We start from the raw sequence: 12,228 nt of genomic DNA, 5'->3' as shown, positions 1-12,228 counted from the left end.
TGGTGTGCAAGATATATTATCGAACATGGCACAAAATTTTGAAAAGACCCAAACATTTACGTAATAAACTATTTTATATATACTTGTTTTGCTATCGATTCAAATAGGTAAAAAAGAACTAACAAATGAAAATGAATTTTTTTTTCCTTCTTTCGACACATATTAAAAGTCATTTTGATTGAAAGTTCTCGAAAACAATGATAACTTGTTTTGTTACTTATAATGAAAACTTTTTAGGAGGACAAAATTGCCCAAATCGTCCTTGTGTTTATGGTTTTTTGCCCAAATCGTCAATGTGTTAACAAAACTGCATAAACTATCCTTACATGTCAAATAACGTTCCAAATTAGTCCTTGTCTTAACTTTTGTTAAACTCTCCGTTAGTCAAAAATACACGATGAGTCCCTGAAGTTTCTTAAAAGATTGCAACAAAGATTTTCATCATAATCTTCAAGATGAAACTTTAGTGAAGGTTTAAAAAAATCAATTAATTGATGTTATACATCCTAATGAACAAGGAATGCTTCACATAACAAATTAAATTGAACCGTAGAACAAGATTATAAGCAGTGGCAATGATAGTAAAATCAGTGGTCTTATCAATAAGCTCATGATGAAAATAATTCTTCAACAAAGTAGGTCCTCTATGTAGCACAAAAATATAGCCGCGTGGATAAATTTAGACAAGGCCTCGTAAACTCTAGCAAATAAGGACCGCTCACTACTGTTTTCTTCATTTCGATTACGAGTTGTTTATTTCTTCGATTGATTGATGTTATATATCGCGTATCTAGATTATTATTATTTTTTTTTTACTTTTTTGTGCGATTTGGTCCAAAGTAGTAATCGTTTGGCTTGATTTATGTTAAATAATCATTATAATTCTTGATTTACTTAGATCCACATTGAAGCTTCATCTTGAAGATGATGAAGAGGATCTTTGTTGCAATTTTTTATGAAACTTCAGGGACTAATAGTATATTTTTGACTAACGGAGAGTTTAACAAAAGTTAAGGCATGGACTAATTTGGGAAGTTATTTGACATTTAAGGATGATTTATGCAGTTTTGTTAACACGAGGACGATTTGGGCAAAAAACCATAAACACGGGGACGATTTGGGCAATTTTGTCTTTTAGGAGTATTATCTTTTTATTATTATGTATTGAAAAGTTTAATGTGTATGCTCTCGAATAGGTACTTGTAAATTAATGAGACGACCCTGGTTGGTAATGGTAATAGTTATAAGGAGTCCACCCTGATGCTCATGTCAATGAATTTTTGTAAGTCTCTGCTACTCTCCGTTAACCTTTGTTTTTGTTATTCATCTTGATTGTCCTATATTCCGGATCGTTTATTGAAAAGTGATTGTAAAGTATACATTACTTGCTACAAATTGTCTGCTTTTATATTCAATCTGTTTATCTGATGTAATCTATATCTATTTCTTGTGGATAATTGAACAGATGAAAGGCAAGAAGGAACTCGTTGAGAAAATCTTGAACACATAAATAATCATTTTCCGTTCAATCAGAGATGGGACTGTTCTTGTGCCGCACTTGTAAGATTTTAATTATCTTTCTCTGCTGGACTTATTGATTGTGCTTGATTAATAATCACATCATATGGAGTCATATTACTCAATGGTTACAGATACGATATAAATTTGACATTTAAAACACCAGCATTACTTTGCAAGATTTTGCAATCTACTAATTTAAAGCGTTATCATATCATATGCTAATTATGTCCTGCAGAGAAAACATTTGAAACGTAGAAGGCGTCAAGATAAAGTTAGATGGTTCGAAAGAGCTTATCTAGTTGATCTGATAAAGGCTTTGGATGAAGATGATGACGATGAGGATTATTGTTCATGCTTTGATTCGGACATGTAAACTTAGTTGGATGGGGTTGGTTAGCTCGAGTGACATCTAAGAAGCATATGTAATTTTTTCGGGATAGGCTTCCGTCGTGTGTTATTTTTTCGATTGGTTTCTCCCCTTGGTGCTTATTTCGTGTTCTGTCTTTTAGTTTCGTGTTGGTGCTCAAGTCGTCCGTAGTTTGTAGGCCGTGTCTTTTCGTGGTCTCATGTTGTATACATCTTAATCATAAAAAATTCAGAATTCTGTTGTTAAAATAAAGTACGTGCAGCACATATTGTATCAAACCATGAGTTTGATTTTATTTTATTGATGCAAATCTCTTTTGAACCCTTTGGAGATTTGCTTCTGTTTCTTTTTGTGGCTCATGATACGAAGGCTCTGCCTTAAAATGTCCACCTCACGCTCCCTTCTTGATTGTTCTTGCTCTATTGAAGCTATATGGGCCTGTAAAAGTTCAATCGTCTCTTCCTTGCTTCTCTCCTCTTCGTAGCTCGTCAATTAGGTACTCACCCTCTTCTCTCCAAGACCCCGTTTCCTCTGCAACTCATTTAAAAATATAAATCTATCTATAGTTTCTATTAGCGATAGTTAACTTATAATCACAGCTGGCATATATTTTTATATATGGAATAGATTGTAAACTTAAAGATGATCTTTGTATAAATGGGAATATGTATCCATTCCTTATTTGTATCTAGGCCAGTCGATGATAGCTAGCACACGGTTTCTATTCTGTATATATTGTATCCTTTGCACATAATGAAAAGCATTGATGTAACGACCCTGGATTTTCCAACGTTTAATTAATAATATTTATTATTAATGCTTGTGTTTAATGAATGTATTTTTATACATTTACTTGCTACCGTATTTGACTTTACATGCCCCGAATTGTCTTGGTGACACACGAACTTTTCACGAATAATATTCCGGATATTATTTACATTCATGATTAAGTTTTATTAATCATTTTTAATTAACTAAGGTTACTAGTTAATTACTTGGGCTTTGTTGGATTTATTTGTTAATTACTTGAACTTGGACTTTTATTAATGTTAATGGACTAAGAAGCCTACCCTACATCCTTAATGGACTAATTAGCCCATCTTATTATGCAAGTATTACTTTGAGATGGAACTAGATTAATTAACTTGTAAGGAATCTAATTACTTGTATCAATTACACCTTGTTCCCATGCAAGCTTGCTTTATTACCATTTTTAGATGGCATCTTCACCAATTCATGCGTGTAACTAGTGGACTTTTCCCTTCCCCTTTCTCCTTGTAAAACCGTCGGCCAAGGTGGGCTAAAGGGAGCTCACATTTTAAAAAAAAAAAAAAAAATACTTATTCACTACTTCATTCACTTTTCACACACACAAACATACTTCTCCTTTTTCTCTCATTCTGCTCTCTACTTTGTAAGTAACTTGAGCTTTTTCTTCTCTTCTTTCTTTCCTTGAAACCGTAGCACATAAGCATCATCATCATTCTTTTACTTGCTTCTTGTTGTTGTTTAATTACTTGTCTTTGATTGTTGTTTACTTACTTGGTTTGTTGTTGTTTCTTTACTAGTTATTAAGAACCAAACTTGCTAGTTTGTTCTTCATTTTATCTTGTTCATACAAGAACATACAAGGACCTAAGCTCTCTAGTTATGGTTCTACACTTAATGTTTTTAAAAAGAAAGTTCATGAGTTGTAAAATCATACTTGAAGTTCATGTTGTAAACTTAAAGTTTACTTTCTTAAAGATCAAAGTCTTGGCTTGAATCTTTAAAAGTATGAACAACCATGAACTTGTTACTTGTTTATTTAGTTTATTTCTTCATATTATGCACTTTAAATTCGTGATTATTGTTTTGAGTGGTCAAGTATTACTAGTTAATCTTGATCTCATTTTTCTTGAACAAAAGTTAACTTTATAAGTTCAAGAACATGGAAGTATAACTTTCTAGTTATAACTTCATATACTTATGAAAGATCAAAGTTTCTATAGCTTATGGTCTTCTAATTTTGTCATAATCAAGAGCTCATAAGCTTACATACACTTTACAAGATGAAAATCTAAGTTTCATAACTTATGGTTTCATGAAAGTAAAGATTCAAGTGTTATAACTTAGGATTTAACTTAGTAACTTTAGATCTAGACTTTTGGGTCTAGGATCTTCAAGATCTAACTAAGAACTATGTTCTACAACTTAAGATCTTGATTAGTTAGTTTACTTTCAAGTTTGTAGTTCAATATTACTTTTATAATTCATGTATGTGACAAACCTAAGATTTTGATGCAACTTTGGTTCATCAAACTACATACAACTCTTAAGTGAGTTGTGCTACATATCTTAGACTTGCACTAGTGTTATGATGGTCAAAACTTGGTAAAAATGATGTAAACCCATCAACGAGTTGTACACTTGAAGCTACAAGCATCAAGGATGAGAACCGTGATGAACATCAAGCACCAAGAACCCACCGGAACACTTTTAGCTACTTTTTCTGGGTCTGACCCGACCTCCTGGGCTACTGTAAAGTTTATTTTCAGTTAGCTCTGTTCGAGTATATAATTTTTCGTTTAAGACTCGTCTTAATCCGAGTTACGGTTTAGGATCTATGGCCCTCCGAACGTCACCATGTCCTTTTAACGTTGTGCTGAAAATTCTGACCTACTCGCACTTAAACCGTCGCCACGGTCAAACAAAGACGAGTTTGCTTCTGAGCAACTAAGGGACTCATATACGGAGCCATGGCCACTGGTCTCACCCTATTTCAGTAGGTATAGAGGCCGTGGCGACTGACCGAAGTCAGCCTTTGTTTTAAACTCTTTTCTAGAATGAAACATGCTTTATACTTTTGTTGATGATGAATGATGATGACCTTTAAGGCCTAATTTACATACATTTAAACCTTTGGGAACGAATTACTGACTTAGTACCTTTTGACTTAGGTTGAGGACTTTCCGGACCTACATACTTGCTTACTTTCCCGAACCAACTTTACTACTACTTAATCACTGTGAGTTATAGCATCCCTTTTTACTTTAACTATTTTGGGAACTGAGAATACATGCGCATATTACGTTTTACATACTAGGCACGAGTACTTAAACTTTATATATGTGTGGGTTATACAACGGCATAAACTTTCCCCTTAGCTCGGTAACGTTTAGTCATTGGTTTTTGAACCGGTGAACGCGAATCTTAGATATGGATCCATAGGGTTTGACATCCCCACTCGGGCTAGTAGCGCTAGCATTTAACGGGTGTTTAATACTTCGTAAGCATACGCACTCGCCAAGTATACTTTCAGGGGGTTATAAACGTTAAGTTAGTTACCAAGTGCCCACGGTTAAACATATACTTTTCATACTGTTTTGAAACGCTGTTGAAGCACTGAAATCTCGTGGCCTACCTTACATTACTGTTATACTTAAACTATAGCTCACCAACCTTTGTGTTGACGTTTTAAGCATGTTTTTCTCAGGTGCTTAAGGTTGCTTGTGTAGTGACCCGAACTTTTCCATGTTTATATATATTAATTGAGATTGATATTTACATGATTAAATGTTTCCAACATGTTAAGCAATCAAACTTGTTAAGACTTGATTAATTGAAATATGTTTCATATAGACAATTGACCACCCAAGTTGATCGGTGATTCACGAACGTTAAAACTTGTAAAAACTATACAATGACATATATATGGTTATATATATAGTTAACATGTTTTTATTATAAGTATGTATCTCATTAGGTATTTTAACAATGAGTTATATACATAAAAATGAGACTATTAATTTAAGAAACTCGAAAACGATATATATAACGATTATCGTTATAACAACGTCTTACTAGGTACATATGAATCATATTAAGATATTGATACACTTGGTTAATTATGTTAAATGATAAGTAAATATATTATTAATTGTATTAACAATGAAATACATATGTAAAAATAAGACTACTAACTTAATGATTTCGAAACGAGACATATATGTAACGATTATCGTTGTAACGACATTTAACTGTATATACATCATACTAAGATATATTATATATCATAATATCATGATAATATAATAATTTAACATCTCATTTGTTATAATAAACAATGGGTTAACAACATTCAACAAGATCGTTAACCTAAAGGTTTCAAAACAACACTTACATGTAACGACTAACGATGACTTAACGACTCAGTTAAAATGTATATACATGTAGTGTTTTAATATGTATTTATACACTTTTGAAAGACTTCAATACACTTATCAAAATACTTCTACTTAACAAAAATGCTTACAATTACATCCTCGTTCAGTTTCATCAACAATTCTACTCGTATGCACCCGTATTCGTACTCGTACAATACACAGCTTTTAGATGTATGTACTATTGGTATATACACTCCAATGATCAGCTCTTAGCAGCCCATGTGAGTCACCTAACACATGTGGGAACCATCATTTGGCAACTAGCATGAAATATCTCATAAAATTACAAAAATATGAGTAATCATTCATGACTTATTTACATGAAAACAAAATTACATATCCTTTATATCTAATCCATACACCAAAGACCAAAAACACCTACAAACACTTTCATTCTTCAATTTTCTTCATCTAATTGATCTCTCTCAAGTTCTATCTTCAAGTTCTAAGTGTTCTTCATAAATTCCAAAAGTTCTAGTTTCATAAAATCAAGAATACTTTCAAGTTTGCTAGCTCACTTACAATCTTGTAAGGTGATCATCCAACCTCAAGAAATCTTTGTTTCTTACAGTAGGTTATCATTCTAATACAAGGTAATAATCATATTCAAACTTTGGTTCAATTTCTATAACTATAACAATCTTATTTCAAGTGATGATCTTACTTGAACTTGTTTTCGTGTCATGATTCTGCTTCAAGAACTTCGAGCCATCTAAGGATCCATTGAAGCTAGATCCATTTTTCTCTTTTCCAGTAGGTTTATCCAAGGAAATTAAGGTAGTAATGATGTTCATAACATCATTCGATTCATACATATAAAGCTATCTTATTCGAAGGTTTAAACTTGTAATCACTAGAACATAGTTTAGTTAATTCTAAACTTGTTCGCAAACAAAAGTTAATCCTTCTAACTTGACTTTTAAAATCAACTAAACACATGTTCTATATCTATATGATATGCTAACTTAATGACTTAAAACCTGGAAACATGAAAAACACCGTAAAACCGGATTTACGCCGTCGTAGTAACACCGCGGGCTGTTTTGGGTTAGTTAATTAAAAACTATGATAAACTTTGATTTAAAAGTTGTTATTCTGAGAAAATGATTTTTATTATGAACATGAAACTATATCCAAAAATTATGGTTAAACTCAAAGTGGAAGTATGTTTTCTAAAATGGTCATCTAGACGTCGTTCTTTCGACTGAAATGACTACCTTTACAAAAACGACTTGTAACTTATTTTTCCGACTATAAACCTATACTCTTTCTGTTTAGATTCATAAAATAGAGTTCAATATGAAACCATAGCAATTTGATTCACTCAAAACGGATTTAAAATGAAGAAGTTATGGGTAAAACAAGATTGGATAATTTTTCTCATTTTAGCTACGTGAAAATTGGTAACAAATCTATTCCAACCATAACTTAATCAACTTGTATTGTATATTATGTAATCTTGAGATACCATAGACACGTATACAATGTTTCGACCTATCATGTCGACACATCTATATATATTTCGGAACAACCATAGACACTCTATATGTGAATGTTGGAGTTAGCTATACAGGGTTGAGATTGATTCCAAAATATATATAGTTTGAGTTGTGATCAATACTGAGATACGTATACACTGGGTCGTGGATTGATTCAAGATAATATTTATCGATTTATTTCTGTACATCTAACTGTGGACAACTAGTTATAGGTTACTAACGAGGACAGCTGACTTAATAAACTTAAAACATCAAAATATATTAAAAGTGTTGTAAATATATTTTGAACATACTTTAATATATATGTATATATTGTTATAGGTTCGTGAATCAACAGTGGCCAAGTCTTACTTCCCGACGAAGTAAAAATCTGTGAAAGTGAGTTATAGTCCCACTTTTAAAATCTAATATTTTTGGGATGAGAATACATGCAGGTTTTATAAATGATTTACAAAATAGACACAAGTACGTGAAACTACATTCTATGGTTGAATTATCGAAATCGAATATGCCCCTTTTTATTAAGTCTGGTAATCTAAGAATTAGGGAACAGACACCCTAATTGACGCGAATCCTAAAGATAGATCTATTGGGCCTAACAAACCCCATCCAAAGTACCGGATGCTTTAGTACTTCGAAATTTATATCATATCCGAAGGGTGTCCCGGAATGATGGGGATATTCTTATATATGCATCTTGTTATTGTCGGTTACCAGGTGTTCACCATATGAATGATTTTTATCTCTATGTATGGGATGTGTATTGAAATATGAAATCTTGTGGTCTATTGTTACGATTTGATATATATAGGTTAAACCTATAACTCACCAACATTTTTGTTGACGTTTAAAGCATGTTTATTCTCAGGTGAATATTAAGAGCTTCCGCTGTTGCATACTAAAATAAGGACAAGATTTGGAGTCCATGTTTGTATGATATTGTGTAAAAACTGCATTCAAGAAACTGATTTCGATGTAACATATTTGTATTGTAAACCATTATGTAATGGTCGTGTGTAAACAGGATATTTTAGATTATCATTATTTGATAATCTACGTAAAGCTTTTTAAACCTTTATTTATGAAATAAAGGTTATGGTTTGTTTTAAAAATGAATGCAGTCTTTGAAAAACGTCTCATATAGAGGTCAAAACCTCGCAACGAAATCAATTAATATGGAACGTTTTTTAATCAATAAGAACGGGACATTTCAGCTTGCTTCCACTGTTGTACTAGTCATGCCTTGTAGACTTCCGCTGCCTTTGATAGAGTTGTCACCGCATGAAACGTTATCTTGCATTCATAAACTTTATTACTTTTGAACAATGATTTGTAACGACCTACGGGTCACGTACTATTATCCTTGCTTCTATTCATAGAAGCATACTTTTGGATGTAAAACATTTGACGTTGGTTATGACGTCACCTTTTATCATGAATGCAAGCTTGTTTTGAAACCGCATATAGTATTTGACCTTGTAATGATCCTGTTATTGATGATTCGTACACAATGGTTTTGTACGGGGCATCACATTTGGTATCAGAGCATTGGTTGTAGGGAATTAGGTTGCATTAGTGAGTCTAAGACCGACCCGAGTAGAATTCACTAATAGGACTAATCTACAACTTGCTAGTTTACTTGTTTCCGCTGAACTTACTGCATGCTGCTGCTTAATTTTACTGCGATATGCCGTATGCTACTTGTTTTCACTACTGCATGCCATTATTTGCTTTCGATTGCATGCTACTTCTGTACGATTCGTTATTATTGCCATGCTATTTACTGCTATACATGATTTAGACTGTCGTAGTTACTTTGCCTAATACGTGCTTGCTTTATGACTTACTGAGGTGGAAAAAGTTATTTTTCCTTGTTCAGATGTCGGATATTCCACCTGTCATCATTTTGGACAGTGACTCAGACTTATCCGCCACGTCACCGACCGTTGTTGCCGATTCCCAGATGCCGTCGTCGACACCCACCAGTGACCTTGGCGCTTCATCCTCTGGTGCCAGCAGTCATGCACCTGCCCCAGTGGTTACCTCTGACGGAGCCGAGGACCTCCAGGAGATTCCAGCTCCACTTGCCCCCGGACCCTCGGAGCCACAGCACCATCCCGGTGGTGCTGTGATTCCCGCAGATCTTGGGGAAGGTCCAGTCCGTAATAAGCATAACCATTGGTGCCGACGCGCTCCTGATGGACATCTCGTGCCGATCGGACCCGCCAGATACCGACAGATGATGGCTGCCCGAGGAGAGCCAGTACAGCCACCCGTGCAGCCACCTCCACATGATTCAGACGACCCATCATCCGTTGATTCTTCATCCGATGGCTCATCCTCTGACGACTCTTGTGACGAGGATTCAGATGAGGACCCTGATGATGCACCTGTACAGCCACCCTCCACCCCGCCGAAGAAGCGGTACCGTTTCGATGGCACCATTATTCCAGGGATCAACGGAGGTCGAGCATTCACTGACGCATATGGTCGGCGTCGTAGGGTTACCACCTGAAAGCGGCTTGTGCCGTATCCTGCTGATCCCTTCATCCGTAAGCCTTACCGCTTCGCAGCCTCTACTTATGGAGCCGGACCGTCTGCACCACCAGCTCCACCAGCACCACCCGTACCGACTGCACCGACGGCCCCACCCTCTCCCTCTGTCGAGGAACTGATGAGGGAGGTGGAGATCCTCCGTGCTCGGGTAACTGAGCTCGAGGACCAGATGTCTCACGTATTGGACATCCTACACCCACCATCACCATAGGACATTTGTAGTAGATTTCATTATGTAATCTCATTTGTAGTGTTATGTTTCACTTATGTATTGTACGAACCTATGCAGATGTATGCAACTTATTATTAATGAATGGAACTTTGCGTTATTTAATTCTTGCACAGTGTTCTATTTACGTTACTGTATGATGATTCTGTGGTATTTGTACCTAGTTGCATTACTTAATAAACGTGTGTTGTGTTGACTCCATGATGGTTATTATATACTGTACTATTACTATTTGAATACTGGATTTTGACTTGAGTCAAAATTTTTGTTTAGAACATCATGGCCAATGAAAGATCAACACCGACCACAGCCCAAATCGAGGAAATGATCAATGAATGAGTAGCCGCAACTTTAGCAGAAATGAACCCCCAAGCTCCACCGCCACCGGTTATCCAGCCCATTCGTAATGGGTGTACATACAAAGAGTTTCAAAACTGCAAGCCCCACAACTTTAGTGGAACGGAGGGGCCAGTTGGTCTCACTAGGTGGTTTGAGAAATTAAAATCTGTGTTTTGAGTTAGTAACTGGTCAGAGGCGAACACAACCAAGTTTACTTCATGTACACTGTCTGGCGGTGCACTAACTTGATGGAACACACTGGCACAAGCAAAGGGTATTGATGAGGCGTTTGCTACCCCATGGGAGGAATTCAAAGGGGCCCTGATTGAAGAGTATTGCCCTAGGACCGAGATCTAGAAAATGGAGATTGAGTTTATGAAGTTGAAGTTTGTGGGAAACGATCTCGATGGTTACAATCGTAGGTATTTGGAACTAGCCCTGATGTGTCCTACCATGGTTACCCCGGAGTTCAAACGTATAGAAAGATATTTGTGGGGACTTCCTAAGTCCATTAAGGGAAATGTCACCTCGTCTAAGCCACCCAATGTCCCGGAAGCAATTTGCATGGCGCACACTTTAATGAACCAAATCATTATCGATGAACCGAAAAAGGCTAAGTCCGAAGCGGGTAGTAGTGATAAGTGAAAGTGGGATAACAACCGGGGTAGAGTCTATGATCAAAACCCAGCGAAGCGACATGAGGGTTTTAAGGGAAACAATAATGGTGGAAACCCCAACCCGAACACTGGCTCGAACCCCAACTACAAGGGTACTCTACCACAGTGCAAGAGGTGCTACAAGCACCATACCGGGTACTGTAACGTTGTTTGTGAAAAATGCAAAAAGACCGGGCATATTGCAGGGAATGCAAGATCACCACCATGACTGGGAAGCCGAACCCCAATGGACCGAGAAAGTGTTATGAATGCGGACAGACGGGCCACTTCAAAATGAGTGTCCCAACAAGCGAAAGGACGACGGACCACCGCGTGGATGAGCTTTCAATGTTAATGCAAGGGATGCACTTGAGAACCCCGACTTGGTGACAGGTATATTCACTATCAACAATCTATTAGCTTCTGTCCTATTTGATACTGGTGCCGATAGAAGTTATGTATGTAGACACTTTTGCGATAAGATAAATTGGTCGTTAGTTCCTTTAAAGGAGAGTATGCTTGTAGAGGTAGCCAATGGAAAACTTGAGAAAGTTGACCATATTAGCCGATGAGCTATTATCAATATAGCTGGTGTGGATTTCGAGATTGACTTGATACCCATTAAGTTGGGAAGCTTTGATGTTATTGTCGGTATGGACTGGTTGACCAAGATAAGGGCTGACATTATCTGTGGAGATAAAGCTCTTCGTATACCACACGGAGACGGTGAGCCACTGATTATTTACGGAGAGAGATGTAGCTCGAAACTAAATCTCATTAGTTGCATGAAGGCGCAAAATATCATGAAGAAAGGACGTCTTGCTGTTTTGGCACATGTGAAAACATTAGAAACCGA

Source organism: Rutidosis leptorrhynchoides, chromosome 6 (genome assembly GCF_046630445.1).
Source record: "Rutidosis leptorrhynchoides isolate AG116_Rl617_1_P2 chromosome 6, CSIRO_AGI_Rlap_v1, whole genome shotgun sequence".
In the NCBI taxonomy this organism is placed as follows: domain Eukaryota; kingdom Viridiplantae; phylum Streptophyta; class Magnoliopsida; order Asterales; family Asteraceae; genus Rutidosis; species Rutidosis leptorrhynchoides.
Note: the sequence above shows the minus strand (reverse complement) of the source record.